The 16,281-nt window shown below is 41.8% G+C and overlaps 1 protein-coding gene across 1 annotated transcript in view; it reads left to right on the top strand.

Moving 5' to 3' along the window:
- Positions 1 to 16,281, top strand: part of Necab1 (N-terminal EF-hand calcium binding protein 1) — a 139,738-nt gene that overhangs the window by 43,595 nt on the left and 79,862 nt on the right. The gene's annotated exons all lie outside the window — the stretch shown is intronic.

Below are 16,281 nucleotides of genomic sequence, written 5' to 3'. Positions count from 1 at the left end.
ACATATCTAAGTCAAAGCCATATAGCCCAAAAGGAGAATTTGACACTTAGTTTTATTTCCTGTTTTCTGTAGTAGAAAACCCTGAAAAGCCAGTTGGGAAGAGAAATGTTTTTTTTTTTCTCAGATCACAGTTCCAGGTAATAGTCTATTGTGTCAGGAAAGTCACCGTAGCAGAACCGCGGAAGAACTGGTCACAGGATATGGCCGTCAAGAGCAGAGAGCAGGGAGTTAACAAATTTATGCATTATACAGTCAGGATCCTCTGCCCAGGAAATAATGCTACCCAGGGGGTCTTCCCTCTCCAGTCAATGTGATCAAGAGAATCCTCAGCAGACAAACCCACAGGTCCATCTGATCTAGACAATCCTTCATTGTGGTTCTTCATAGGTGATTCTAGATTGCTTCTAATTGGCACTTAAAACTAAACACCACGTGCCAAGAAGACATTGGTCACCAAGTAATCGTACCATAGCTATATTCAGAGAACTGGATTTTCAAAAAAAATGCCTTTTTAAAAGCGTATAATATAATTTGTCTATTCTCTTCATTCCTTCCAAGCCTCAAAATATACCTCACCAGCTCTCTCTCAAATCCAGGACCTCTCTTTTTATTAATGGTTCTTACAAACATTAAAAAACTTTTTTTCTTAAAATTTTTGTCTTTAGGCCAGGCGGTGGTGGCGCACGCCTTTAATCCCAGCACTCGGGAGGCAGAGGCAGGCGGATCTCTGTGAGTTCGAGGCCAGCCTGGTCTACAAGAGCTAGTTCCAGGACAGGCTCTAAAAAAGCTGCAGAGCAACCCTGTCTCGAAAAACCAAAAAAAAAAAAAAATTGTCTTTGTACAAAAGTAACAGCTCCTTAATCCAGTGAAAAGTTTCATAAGTGAGCAATGGGATTTCTCTGAACAGCTGGATGTTTCTGTTTCCTGAGTATCATCTGTTTTCTTAATTTTTGAAGTGGGTTTTTCTCTAAGTAGTTTTTGCAAGCAAGCAAAGCAACACTTGCATCTTTCTTTGAGTTGCTGCGATACCACGGGGCTTTCCAGAACGGAATGCCACCTGGCACATCCTAAATTCTGTGAAGCAGAGAGCAAGCTGGGCTAAGTGAATAAAAGTGGCATATCCTTAATTACCACAGAATGGGGCCTAATTGCTTTCCTGCCAGCTTTACCATACCACGGACCAGGGAGATGGCGTTTGATTTTCAAGTGGGTTACATAAGCCAACCTTTCAGCGCTGGAATGACTGACTGCCCCAATGTTGCCTGCGTTCTGATGGAGATCTTCCGGGCTTGTGGGCTCCCAGTGTAGCTGTGTGTGTTTTGACTGCTGGCATGTAGTGTCTTCCCTGGCCTGATGTTCCAATACAGCTGCTCTTAATATTGCAATGACAGGAGCCACCGTTCCCCAGAGACTGCCCTTACTCAATCCTCCAGGAGGAGACAAAAGGCATCAGACTCGGCATTGTCATCAAAATGGAAAGTGAAGCACTTCTGTCATAATGGTTTCTGTGAACTCAACTTGATCTCTAGTATTATTAAAATTCAATAGTTCTACCGGCCTCGAAAACTGCCTCAATAGGGATTTTGAAATTCACTCTTTGTCAAGAAAGGGAGGTTAGCTTCAAATGATTTAGAAATAGGCCTGCACCATGGGAAAGAAACAAGTCATAGGGGTTTTGTTTTATTTTGTTAGTTTTTGCTGTTTTTACTCATTTTTCTCTAAGTATGAAGTTTTTCTCTATGCTAGACTGTAGAGAAAATGACAGATCAAGGGTGAGGATATAGCACTGTTTAAATTATTTCTCTAATTTAGCATTGAAATAATAGAAGATTTTAAAATACATATACTTTTATCTTGAAAATCTCCAGAATTACTTCTGGAAGAATCACTAATGACATCGCTATGGTTGGTGATTATGTTGAGTTATCTTTTCTGTTTCTATACTACATGAATTTGCTTTTGTACCTGGACTCTCCAAGTTAGAAAGGGAAGGACAATGGAACAGCATTAACTTAATGTGCCAAAATTATCAGAGGCAAGAATAACTAAATATTACCTGTCAGAATGGTTGCCAATTAACTTTTGAAAATACTTAAACCTCTAGATCTCTTCATGAAGCAGAGGAAAGAAAATAAAGATAGAGATGTGGTAAATTAAATTAGGTAGAGTCTGTCTCTCTCTCTCTCTCTCTCTCTCTCTCTCTCTCTCTCTCTCGTGTGTATATATGTGTGTGTGTGTGTTTACTAGAAAAGACAATGGCTTGATTTTAATGTATTATTCTCTTTAATATCGAATAATTCAATAGGACCAGTGAAGATGCTCTACATGAAGAGAAAAAATAGCCTTCTTGGTAGGAATTTCCCTTAGTGTCCATTTCCACAGCTTAGAAATGGTCAGAGGCGCTGCATTTTTTTCACTGGCATTTTGTATAAAGAAACAGTAAAATTAGTGGTAAACAGAAAGGTTTTGGCACGGAAGAGCTATCACATAATAGAAAGAGATCCGAGAAACAAACAATCTAAAACAGATAGCAGAGCTCAGAGAGAAGCAGGCGAATCACAGAAGCTGTTTCCTTCTCTGTAGAACCTGCTAGAGATGAGAGGCATCATCCAGAGAAAACACAGAAAATACGCTCTACTGACAGCTGGAAGGGAAACACTGCACTAGGAAGAGGAAGGGGGAAACTTGGCCTCTTTCTAATTAGTGGGTTCAAATCTCCTCTCTGTGTGTCCTCTGAACTCATGTGATATCTGTAGTTCCTGTCCCAGAGCTCCTAAGTGTCCTGAGAGGCAGTCACCAGACTCCTGTCTTCTGTTATTCATAATAAGACCCTTTCAACCATACTAATAATTATGCAAAAGAATAATTCTCAGTAAACGGGAACCAGGTAACGAAAGAACCACCCTGTGATGAGATTAGAACTTTTAACTCTGAGACTCTTCATCCTGGTAGGGGGAAAGGATTGGATGTTGGATTAATAACTAGTGATCAATGACATCATCTGTCATGTGGATTAGAAATGTTAGGCATTAAAAACAGAGACCCAAAAGAAAAGACAGAGATACAGGGTAGAGTTTGGAGGGCAACCCAGTGAATTCTAAATCCACTTGTGCTTATCTCTCCTAAGTTTTAAATACCCCAGTCCAAAGAGGAGGGGGAAGACATCAAGTAACCATACTCTAGGTCAAAACATCCTGTTAGCTCTTTTCCATCTTTCTCTCGGAGAGGCAGCTTCGCTTCTCCCTCTCTCCCCACTTCTCAGCTCCCCCCCTCTCTCCCTCTCCCTCTCCTTCTCCCTCTCCCTCTCCCTCTCTCCTTTAATAAATGTTTAGATTTATGCCAAAAAAAATCCTGTTACTAGCAACACCCTGGGTCAAACCTCCTGTCAATAACCCTGAAGGAACAAGAATAGGCCTGAACTCTCTGACCTTTAGTCAAGGTCTGTGGGCTCCAACACATGCCTAAAGGTGAGGTCCCCCTAAAAACCATAAATAGAACTTCCAGATTAGTGAATACATGGGGTTTTTGTGCTTTCCATAGAGGCAGACACCTGCTTAGAAATTCACTTCTTATAATTGGTACCTGAAATAAAGGTATTGTATCCTTATTTCATGGATTCACACGGGCTCCTCAGGGTGTCATAGCTGAACTGCAGAAATCCCGGTGTATCCAGACTGTTGGAGAATTACTGTGTGGGAGAAAAGTTCCTGGGAATCAGTGAAGAGGAGAAAGGACCAGAGTAGAGTAGGAGCTAAGTTTTGGGAGTAAAAAGAAGCCCACTAGTATTAAAGAAAAACGTTTACCCTTTAGGCTCTCAGGGAGGTTGTCTTGTTAATTTAAGAAAGGGCCGGGCGGTGGTGGCACACGCCTTTAATCCCAGCACTCGGGAGGCAGAGGCAGATGGATCTCTATGAGTTCGAGGCCAGCCTGGTCTACAAGAGCTAGTTCCAGGACAGGCTCCAAAGCCACAAACTCTATCTCAAAAAACAAACAAAAAAAAAAAAACCCAAAAAAAGACAAAAAAAAAAAAAAAAAAAAAAAAAAAGAAAGGGTCTCACATAGCCTACTCTGGCCTCAAACTTATGCTGTAGCCGGAATGGGTTCAAACTCTTGATGACCAACTCTCCCGCGGCCCTCCCCAAACGCAGGGAATATAGGTAGGCACCATAGAGCTGGCTTCCCTGGAAAACACTCTTTCGCTGGCCTTCAGAGGTAAATGTTTCTTCCTTCCCAGTCTCAGACTAATTATACATTGCTCTTATAAGCTAGTAAGTGGCATGTTTGGTATTCGTAGAAAATGTCACTCGTCCGTCTGAAGGTGTTTCTCTGGATTCCTTTAGTTTGGTTTAAGTTATAACATTCAATAACAGTCAGATTTCATTTCTATCATCTTCCTAGATTTGGGGGATATAAAGTTCTAGTCAGAGCTGTTTCTGAAGTCAGAAACGCCATGAAGAGCTTAGCTAGTCTAGGGAGGGAAACCATGGCAAAGCCGCTCTACTGGGACTCTCTGTAAGCAGCAACCCCAGCCCTTTAGGTAAGCAACCTTGTGAACACAGTGACATACAAATCCATCTTCTACTTGAGGGTCCTTGGAAAGGGGAAGGCTTGGAGAATTTTTGCGAGGCAGGATAAAGATATAATGACTATAATCAGCTCATACTTTTATCGTCTTTCCCTGTCATATGTATAAATTATCAGTTAGAAATAGAATGGCGTAGGCCCCGCCGTACCAGCCCCTGCTGATGAGAGGTAGCTGTTCCATAAGATTAAGAGTAGAGACAAGGCCGCCACATGACAATTGACTGAGAAGCCTTGCCTTCTATGACGGTTAAGGTATAATTTTCTATGTTTCCTTTGGAAAACAGCTACCACCAAGGGTAGAGAAAGTGGAGAAGCTTTCTTTCCACGGAAGGTGCCTTCGTTCCGTGGATATCATGCCAAGCACACCCACTATCTGTTCTGACAGTCAGGCCAACTGCACGATGAATAGAGACAGGAATGGCACTAGAGACCAGAAACTTCAAGCAATAGTCTTAGAAATCTCAGTAACATAGGACATTTTGAGGGCAAACCAGTGAGTCAGATTTCTCATAAGTTAATAGTGCATATAGGTTGCTGAAGGAACATATTGTTTAGCATATGTATGCAGACATAATTACTTCTGCTTTTCTTTGAAGAAGAATTTTTAATAAAAATTATAATCCAAATGTATCTTAAGCAGATAAATTAATTGGTAAAGTAAAAATCTATTTAGCATTATAAAGATATACGTAAAGTCTCAATGTGGAATTTTCTTCAGCCCTTCTCTCTCATCCCATGTTATCTGAAAATTTGCTAATTAGCCCATGAGAAAGCAGAAGCAAGCAACTTATCTTGGTTCCCTGTGATAACGTCCCTCCCATTAATTTATAAATGACATTTTGTGCTTTTTAGCTTAACTTTGTGTTTCAAATTGGTCACTTTGACCTTGCCTAATAACATCAAAGTTTATATAAAATTTCAACCCCCTTGTGTCTTTCTCAAAATCTTGAATGAAATCTCATACAAACTTGTTACCAGTTTTATGAAAGATTGAAAGGGGGAATTCATTTCTTACTCCTTATCCTGTCTTTCTCAGTCATGCTGAACAGTTTTTTTCTGGAACATTTCTACTTGACTTTCTTGTACTGTCTGCCTGATGACAAAGACTGCATATTCAAAAAGAAACTGGCATTTTGCAATAAGCCCAGAAAATTAGATTTTTGAAATATTAGGAACAATAAAAATCAAGCGTGAGGTATGCCAGGCTCAGAATTATGTAGTTCTTTTTATTTTTTGGAAAGCTTTGAACATTCCCAGTGACAGCGAGTGGGGACAATTTTCTCAAGCTTTGTGTGTATTCAAAGAGCTGTGTATGAATTTCCTGACATTTAATTCTTAGACTCACCCATTTTGTTGAACCTTCTTATTAGTGCAGCATTTCATGATATCAATACTGATGATACTGTGCAATAATTTATGAATGGTAAAAAGAAATGAATATTATTAATACTACACATACTTTCCTGATGTTGTTTCTTTGGTCTTTAAGACCTAGAGTTATATGCCTTTCATTTTTTGTTAAAATTGGATATCTTGAGTATTTATTTAGTTTAGGAAATTAAGCAGGGGAGACACAAATTATTCATGACAGTCCCCCAAACAGGAACAGGTTTTTATTCCACAGTGTGCTAATACAAACCACTTTCTTAAACATAATTAAGAGCAGGATTAAGATCCAGCTGAACTGCTGCAGCTCCTCGTGTGGGTGTCACCCAAGGCAGAAGCCATGGGCTAATGCCAATTCACAGACTGATATTTATCCACAAGCAGACAGTCTAAGCGTTCTGCCGGCGTCTTGTAGCGGTTTGTCACTCTCACGTCCAAGGGCACGATCTAGTTGTTTATTTTTGTAGTTTTCTACAAAGACGTCGGTCTGGCGGGAACTGGAAACGGGCAGCTCTTCTCTGGTGCTGTGTGTGGCTGCTGAACACTCCCGGGTGGGAGGGTGCTAAAAGATGCTCTGGTCGAGGGTAGCGAAGAAAGAAAGAAGGGAGAGAGACAGAACGTAAACACCAAGCCACGGATAAAGCTAAACAAACAGAAGACCCCCAAACTCACATTCCTAGGAAAGATTAACTTACCTTTTTGTTGTCCCCAGTGGTTAAGAATTTTCGGGTTTAGTCTTCTTTTAGATACAGATGACAGAAGCACAACTCAGAATAGCTTGGATAGGACAGAGAGGTATGCGTAAGGGATGGTGGGAAATGACTCCCTGGACTCAACGCTTTTAATGTGAAGCTAATCGTAGAGAGTGGATGAATTTGGAGTCGCAGTGTCGCCTTTCGTATGTATCCACTTTTATACTGGGCCCCTCCTTATCTCAGCTCTCACGTAGCTTAGGATCGCTCTACTCACCCACAAGAGGGCTGTGCCGTGTGGCGCAGAGGGAGCTTGGCTTTATTCAGTGTGGCGTTATTATCCTCCCTTAGCTACTTTAATGATTCTCCTCTGACAGTCATACATAATCAAAGCCTAAAGGAGTGGTCAGTGCAGTGGGCTAGTACTGTGCAGTCTGGAACCATTTATCAGACCCAGTAGGGATACTGGGAACATATCCTGAGTTCTTAACACACAGCCCATACTCTTCTTCACTTTCTGCTTCCTGGCTGTAGAGGAACAATGACCAGTCAACCCCTCACTTTCATTCTCGTGCTTTTCTACCTACCTCCATGTCTTGATGCTGGGGTGGACTACATCCTTCCGCACTGTATTGATGCCAGGGTAGACTGTATCCTTCCGCACTGTATTGATGCCAGGGTAGACTGTATCCTTCCGCACTGTATTGATGCCAGGGTAGACTGTATCCTTCCGCACTGTATTGATGCCAGGGTAGACTGTATCCTTCCGCATTGTATTGATGCCAGGGTAGACTGTATCCTTCTGCACTGTATTGATGCCAGGGTAGACTGTATCCTTTCACACTGTACTGATGCACCGATGGACTGTATCCTTCTCTACCATATTGATGCAGTGATGGACTGTATCCTTCCATACTGTATTGATGCAGTGATGGACTGTATCCTTCTGCAGTGTAAGACAAAGTAAACCTTTTATCCTTTAAGTTACTTATTGCCAGGTATTTTTTTTTTTATTTTTCAACAAGCAAAGTGACCAAGACACACACTATCCCACGGTGATGGGTTGAAATCTCTGAGCAATACAAATCTTCCCTCTTTTTTTCTTCTTTTAATTTTATTTTTAAAAGAATCTTATTTTCCAGTTCCCTCTCCCTCCCATCCTTCCATTTCCTCTATCTTCTTCCCACCCAACCCCCCATCCACTCCTCAGAGAGGGTAAGGCCTCCCATGGGGAGTCAACAAAGTCTGTCACATCTCTTGAGGCAGGACCAAGATCCTCCACCTGTATCTAGGCTGAGCAAGGTATCCATCCAGTGGGAATGGGATCCAAAGAGTCAGGTCATGCACTAGGGATTAATACTGGTTCCATTGCTAGTGGCCCAACAAACTGCCCAAGCCACACAACTATCACCCACATTCAGAGGGCCTAGTTTGATCATATGCTGGTTCCCCAGCTGTCAGTCCCAATAGCTCGGGTCAGCTGTTTCTGTGTGTTTCCCCATCATGGTCTTGGCTCCTTTGCTCGTAATATCGCTCCTCCCTCTCTATGACCAGATTGATGACTACCTTAATTGTCATTGTAGAACATTCATCCAGTATCTGATGGAAGCAGATGCAGAGATCCACAGCTAAGCACTGGGCAGAACTCCTGGAGTCCAGCCATTGGGAGGGAGGAGTGTTATTATGAGCAAAGAGGTCAAGATATTCCTCTTTTTCAAGTTGCTTATACCAGACATCCTATCACAGTAAGAAAAACGTTAACTAAGTTAGGGTCCTAGGACGAGCAGCCCCTTCAGGGATATACAGATGAATGCAAGTCTCTCCCCCCGCAGGAAAGATGGGGAAAGTGTGTTTCAGAATAAATGGGGAAAGTAGAAGTAATAAGAGATGTTTGCTGCAGCTTACAGATGGATCTTCCCCACCAAACACAATGACGTATTGGAAGTGGCAAGAGGTGGAAGAGATAATAAAGGAGACAGTCAGAAAATGGAAAGTCAGAAAGCAGAGCTGAGGTCCCCAGAGAGTCTGGAAGCTGATGCAGGGTGGATGTGGGAGGCGGTGAGCGCCATCGAAAAAACGGTGAAACAAAACAGAAAAGAGAAGTGGAGAGTGGGTGGGGAGCTGCGTGTCTGTGTGCTCTGAAGATATCAGCCATGGGACAGCTTTGTCAGCCTGGAAGGCAATAACTGTCAATCACCCAATTAGAGCTCAAGCCTCCTCAAGCCGTTAAGAGTCCAGTGCCTTAGCTCATCAGTTAGTGTATGCTTTGGCACTTGGACAGCACATTTTAGTAAAACTAATGCCTGGCAAGTTTTTCTTGCCTCTTTCTCTTGGCTTCCTCTTCATTTTGTTAACTTATTGTACAACTGTAAATTCAGACTGTTTTCCATATGGCTTTCCAATTGTGGGCTAATATTACAGAAGAAATCATCAATTTCCAGGCCCCTCATACCGTACCCATCCACAACTTCTAAATGAGAGTCGAGACGCAGCTTTTAACATTGTGCCTAGGAGGCTGTTCATAGTCTTAAAGAAAAGAGTCTTGAGTTCTTTTCTGATGTTTTAGAGGTAGGGTCTAAAGTCGGTCTGTTTGTGACTAATTGAATAAGTTGAGAATACTTGCTCATATGCTGAGAATAAGTTAGTGACACAGAGACCACGCAGTCTGAGAGGTGGCACTTGTGGTTTAGAGCATCCGACGCGGACCAAGGGAAGGAGATGCTGAGCTCAAACACACCTATTAACATCAATCGCTGCTGCTTCATTTGTGACCCCAGGATCAGCAGCACAATTGTGGGAAGCTTGAGATCAACTTCCCCGCGGGGAAATTCTGGGCATCAGGCATTCACAAGCCTGTTACGTTTTAACAAGCTCTTCGAGTGACAAGCATTCACTGAAGGTTGGGAAGCAGTGGCATGTGTAGCAGTAGAATATTCAAGTGGAAAGGCCCAGAAGGTAGCTGGCTACACAAACAAAGCCAGAGTCTGAGAGAGAAAACAGAATCCCAGGCCAAGGAAGTAAGAGATTACTAGCAATGACACCTGAGGAAATGAAGATAATAAGCCCTATGCAAAAAAAGATGTAGAGGGAGGGACCTTAACGTCCTCAGTCCTCCAAAGAATATCCAGGAAAGCCAGGTTTCTCTTTTAGGCACAGAGATCAGTTTAAGAGAGAGCAATGCCAAATGGCCGGTTGACACTTAGGGCAACCTTTTAAACAAGCAGGTCTCGCACCCTGCTGGACATAATTGAGTTCTCTGTGGCGCCAAACAAAGGAGTGATAGACTATATTACTGTGTCTATAATTATTGGACTTAGATTAACAGAGTATATAATTATAATAAACTTAAGCCCTGCTTGCAGAGCAAGGAGTTGAAGGATGCTTAAAAGAAATCCCACACTAGCTCAGAATTGAGAATAATAGAAGGGTTTTTATTTAGGGGTAGACTCACAAATCAGAATCCTCTGCTAGAATGGGAGAGCAACCGAATCCTGCAGCCAGAAAAGAGGGCCTGGGTGCAAGCTTTTCATCAGCGTAAAAAAAAGAGGCCATGCCCAAGTGGGCGGGTAACTTAAAGGCTACCTGCTGTAGGATTTCCTACAGCAAGGAGTATTCTTTGCAGATTATGTTTAAAGGTTGGTGAATGCTTCACTTACTTTGTGAGAGTTTTGAGAGGTGAAGGCTGGTGCTAAAACATTACTTTGACAGGCTGCATCCCTGTGCATAAGTCCCCAAAGCCTGGTCTGGAAATCTGTATTTCTGAAAATTCCTCGGGCAGTTCCTCAGTTCAGTCAGATTGAGACTGGAGCATAAACCAATTAGATATCTGCCCTAAGAAAAACAAAGTCAGACAGAAAAATGCCTCCCACTCTCTCAAGCCGGATCTCTGCCTCTGCTCCTCCCGTTCTTTGATCTCTGTTGTGGCCTCTCCCCTCCAGTTGCCTCATGTTTCCTCATTTTTCAGGTTATAATTCCAGGCTTTTGCAAATATCACTCCTGTCTTTCTTATACCTCCTCCTCCCCCAGTCTCCTTCCAAAGGCAGGCACCTTTCAGGGCAAGCTTTATTAGAGTAACCGTGAAGTACCCTCCTTATTTTCAGATGAACTTTATGTTGCAAGCTGAGTACATCCAGAGACATACCTGTCCAGTGTGTGGCTCTTTGCAAAATGAATTCCATTAATAGCTTTGAGCTACGTGTACCCCGAATTATGCCTACTATCTCTCTTATCTCTCTTTCTTAAGTGATGACTTTAAACTGAACAATCACAATGCCTACATGAGTGAGTATAGCATCCCTGAAAAACAAATCCTTGTGTTCCCCTTGTTTGGAGAGAAGCCTGGGAACTCCACTCTTCTGTGTTATCTATGTGCTTGTTTGGGCTCTGTGCTCATCTGGACACAAAGACACTGTGTTCATTGGTAACACTCTCATGCCTCATTTCTCAGGGTTGTAGTTCTGTTCATTCTAGGGCTCCAGATTTCAGAGAAGGACTAAAACTTTTGTTCTGACCATTGCCAAAAGTCCTAAATGTGAATTGAGAACTGGCCCTCTCCAGACCTTCCTGTACTTTCTCTTTTGTGTCTGAGTTTAGTGACTCTCCACTCCTTGTCTTCTGAACCATTGGTTCCTCCTGGCTGTTCTTCTGACCATCCTGTTCCTTTGCAATCCCTCTCCCTCCATTTGTGTCTGAGATGATGGATTCCATCCAGAAACCGTCATTTAGATCTCTGTAGAGTTTTACAGAGCAACAAGAGTCTCTGCATAGTGGAGGTTACTCTGTTCAGTATTTGTATATTCAGTGAATGGTACCTCGCCCTTGCTGTGGAGTAGCATAGAGTCCCACAAGGAAGATAAAAGTGGGGGACTCCCCAGTCTCTCATTGTGAAGTCTGAAGACTGCTACATTTGCATGAAGCAAAGAGCTCCTGGGATCCTCATCTTTCCTTCCTGTAGCCGACTACTCTATATGCACTGACTCCAGATGCCTAACCTGGCATCTAGATTCCTGCATGAGAAGACAAAAACTCTCAAGTTAGATGTGCCTGGGTTTGGATCTGGGTCACACTACTAACTCAATGAATACGATGGATATTTGTACAATGAGAAAGTGATAGGTAAGTCGTAGAGCCCTTACATGGAGTGGAATGCTTCAGGAGATGCTCAGTGGGTGTCCAGCTCATGTTCAACACTCCATGCAGGTTAGCAGTGGTTTACCAACTCTATCTGTTTACAATTCTCATCAGGATGCAGTGTGCTAACTCCTAACTTTGAACCTAGCTCTTGAGTTTGGGGAGTGCTCAAGGACCGTGAAGTGACATAGAGACCAAACCAGGATGCTATTTGGCGTGCATGCCTACTTGAGCCTCACACAGGATGTTAGAGCAGGTTTAACCATTTCCTAGAACTACTCTGGAAAATGTCATAGAGTGGCTGAAAGTAACAGGAATTTAGTCTCTCACAGTTCTGACGACTGGAAGTCCAGTATATAGGCTCAGCAAGATCTTACTCTCTCGAGTCTTAAGTGGGGAACCTTTCTTCATTTCCTCCAGCTTCCCATGGTAGCTGGCAAATTCTAGGATTTCTTGAATTGTGGAAGAAGAGTTCCAATTTCTGCCTGTGCTTCCCTAGTCTTCCGTCTGTGTCTCAATACCCAAAATATCCTTCCTTTTCTCATCTGAAGAGGAAATCATTTAGCATACACACTAAAGCAACATTACCTCCATTTTAATTTCCTTATATCTACAAAGAAATTATTTCTCATGCAGAGTCTAAGACATGAATATTTTGAATATGCAAAGCAGCTTACTGCAAGGCTCAGAGGAAATAATTAGGATATCATGTCTGAGTAAATCAATAACTTGTAGCTCAAGAAAAATGTGATTTTCTAACTCTAGCTGATCTCCCATATATGAATGAAGGGGAAGCCTAGCCAAAAACCTTGTTTTGTAAGGCGTGTCCCCCTTGGTCTAAAGGCGTGTCCCCCTTGGTCTAAAGGCGTGTCCCTCTTAGGCGTGTCCCTCTTAGGCGTGTCCCCCTTAGGCTAATATTGACTTATAATATCTTGTGGGCCTGCGGCCTGCCTGCTCTTTGTTTTCCTGCGCTCCTCGCTGGAACCTTGGATTTGTAAGTTCCCTTTCCTTTCCTTTATTAAAACTGAATTATATATATTAAAGCTTGTCTGGTGAATCATAACTGCCGATCAACCACGCACCTTCATATGAAACGTGTTTATGTGTGGAAAAACAATCTAATTTTAATTTGCCTCAATATTAGGAGAGTTCAGATTCTTGCATGAACCTGGGGTTTAATGATTGCAACAAAGATACCTAGGATGTGGAAGTTGTAGTTTTGGAAAGGAGATGAAATGAATATAATCAGAAGCAGCAAAGGAGGAGCTTAGAATGGTGGTCTTTCAATGAGAAAGTCACAATCCGTTGTTAGTATTTTTGAGCTGAAATGCAGGTAAATCTGTAGGAAAATACCTAAGAGAGATAAGAGGTTGGATATGAAATTGTTCTGAGGTACAAGCTAAGCCGACAGCTGGGGATCTTGAGTTGCCAGACCACAGAGCTCTGGCGTTCTCTCTTGGGCTGAATAGCAAACATACTTCTCAGGAAAGAAACTTGATTTCCTCGGAGTTTAGGGAGCCCAACACAACACAGTAGAATACAACTTCCAGTACCTTCGTGGTTGGATGTGAATGCTCTTAAATATTGCTTACTACTTCACTCTTTCTTATACACAGAATGTCAAATGGTGAAGTTTGCAAAATGGAGTGTCAGGTTCAAATGGACAGACTGAATGCAATCTCTACTAAACAATCTCACAGGCCCTTTCACAGTATGTGCAGAGAAACCATGAGCCTCTCCTGCTAACTTTAATTCCTTGCTTTTACTGACTTCTGTCAGTCCAACTAAAAAATTCATTATTTCCATTAAAGGAGCGATGTAATGATCATAGACAGAGATGTCTTAGAAAGGAAGAAGCAAACCTTCCTGACATCCTGACACCCAGGAGCCATGTGAGCTCACTAGTGCTGTATTCATCCACTGCTTCCAAACCTTTGACCAATACAAATGTGTACAGCCAATCTACCTCTGGTTTGACATTTGTGTTATTTTTGAATATGATTTCTTCCATGATAGCAAGAACTCTTCAGGTACATTCAGTGGTCCATGATAGCACGCAGTTCACACAGCAACCCATCTACTTCATGTTTGTCTTCTTCATTTTTATTTCCATTATTGCCAGTCAGGTGGCTATGAATAGCTTTGTGTTTGGTTTCTACCCCCTTTCTGGCAGCAAGATGAGTAGGATTCTTCTATTAACACCCCTCTCATTCTGTTTTTATAGGAATGTGAGCTGTTTACCAGCATTTATTCTCTTCACTTGGCTTTCTCTCCCCCCCCTTCCCCTTTCTTTTCCTCATTTTAATATGCTGCTATTGGTAAAATACCATTGGACCTTTTGCTATACAGGTGGGAAAAAGCAGGAAAATCCTACGTTATCAGATACACTCTCTTCTGTGGTTTATGTGTCCTGTAAAATCTTGCACTGCTACAGGATGTGATAGATCACAGCATGAAATGAGTCCTACTGTAATTTATCCAGGGAAGCCTTCTGTAAAGAGAACTATGGCTTCCTGCCCACTACCAACAGCATGGCACAAAAACAACTGAGCACAGGAGCCACGAACACTGCAGCTCTTGACAGGCATCGTTTGTAGTAGTGAACAAGCAGGGCTCTTGTATTTGTCATTGCTAACGGTTCTACTTCATGCTATATTCCAAGTCATTTCACTCTCAATAGCTGGCTGGAGCTGTTTATTCTTTTGGAAATTCAAAATAAATCTGATTATGAACTGTGAACCATTGCAGAAAGTAAGTACAAAACCTGTGCCCTTTAATGTCCCTTTCAAGTCTGAACACAGTAAGACTTGGGAAAAAAAATCTTATATCTTACAGTGGTACAACAAAATGCCTGAGCTAGCTAACCCGGAATCCTATATGTTTAAAAACATTCTGTTGGTTTCTCCTCAAAATGTTTCACAAGTCAGTTTCTTCCTGCCCATCTCTTCCTCTCTGTCTCTCACTAGCAGACCACACTCACTTATTGGTTAATGTAGGGAAAGCAGAGGACTGGAGAGTGGAGAAATGGATCTTACAGAATACTGTACTACTAGATTATAAACTAAATGTAGATTTATAGAATACTTGTTTATATGTTAAACAAGCATATACAAAGTATACAATGTAAAGGTTAGTATTAAATGTAAAAACAAGGGTATCCTCTTGCCGCACCGCATGAAGGAGACAGCATACCCACTGGGTTGTGTGCCCCACGCAGATCCGTGAGCCCCGGCTACTTCAGTAGCCTGGAGATGTGGCTCTGTGCCTCGCTCTCCTCTCATCACTGTCAATCTCATTGAGTCAAGATACTTACCTTCAGATTTTTCTGTGATTCCAACCAGATAAAAGAACAAGAAAGACCTTCCTACCGTGTTGAGTTACTTTCTTCAGCCACATTTCCTCACTAATGACATATGTTTCGGTCAAAGGAATAGCTTAGTTCCCTGAAACTCAATCAATTCCTAGTCGCACTTTTAATTTTTTACTGCAAAACTTATTTTTAATAAGAATATCCCTTGTTCATCTACTTTTTCTATTTGTATTTAACCTTTGGACTTTAGTTTAGCTGTATTACCCTGACATACACTCTTTGACACCTCAGAAAAGCTCACCAGTTCTCCTACATCAACTGGTTTATTGTCATTTATTGGCTATACGAGTCTTTTTCTGTGTGTTTGAGACCAGGTATCACTGTGTAGCTCTGACGGTCCTGGAACTCTCTATGTAGACCAGGCTGACCTTGAATGCACAGAGATCTGCCTACCTGTGCCTCCTGAGTGTTGGAGTTAAAGGTATGTGCCACCATGTCTGGCCTCCGAGTCTACTTTTGAACTAAGCTCCAAGAGACTAGAGATCTAATATTCGTTTTGATATCTATTGCAGCCTCAGGTATCAATGGCAGCTAGAATCATGTCTGATATGTAGCAATACATGTCTGTGGAATAAACAGAGGAATACTGAGGAGCACACACCAAAACCAGCACAACAGACCTTACGTATGCTGTCTAGTGACAAAACCATGCATCGAAGTATCAAAATATTCAGACACAAGATAGTATATCCAATGTTATATAATGACATCTTGAGTTTGGTTGCATAACAGAGAATGACAGGGCTGGTGATGGAAGGCTATGGCAGTGTCTCTCTTGTCTGGAAACCCTTCCTGTGACTAAAGGAAGACTTGTCTAGGAAGGTGTCATTGAACTCTGGCATGTGACAAGTGCATGTTCTAAGATTTTTTTCAAACTCATGTAACTAGCAGATCCTCATATACTTTAGATCTTTAAGAGGTATGTTTCCGGTCCTTGTATCTTAATTTTGAAAAGTGGGAATTATAATGAAATTATTGTTAAATTCTTATTTACCTTTACTAATATTTTATGCTTCTTCTTTCTGTCATAATGTGATTAGTTATCATGACTTATTGATTAGTACTGAAATCTATTTTTATTCCCATACCATACCCGTCTGGGCCCATGCCATGGCATTA

This window comes from Arvicola amphibius, chromosome 11 (assembly GCF_903992535.2).
Source record: "Arvicola amphibius chromosome 11, mArvAmp1.2, whole genome shotgun sequence".
Taxonomy (NCBI): domain Eukaryota; kingdom Metazoa; phylum Chordata; class Mammalia; order Rodentia; family Cricetidae; genus Arvicola; species Arvicola amphibius.
This window is presented reverse-complemented; position numbering and strand designations above follow the sequence as displayed.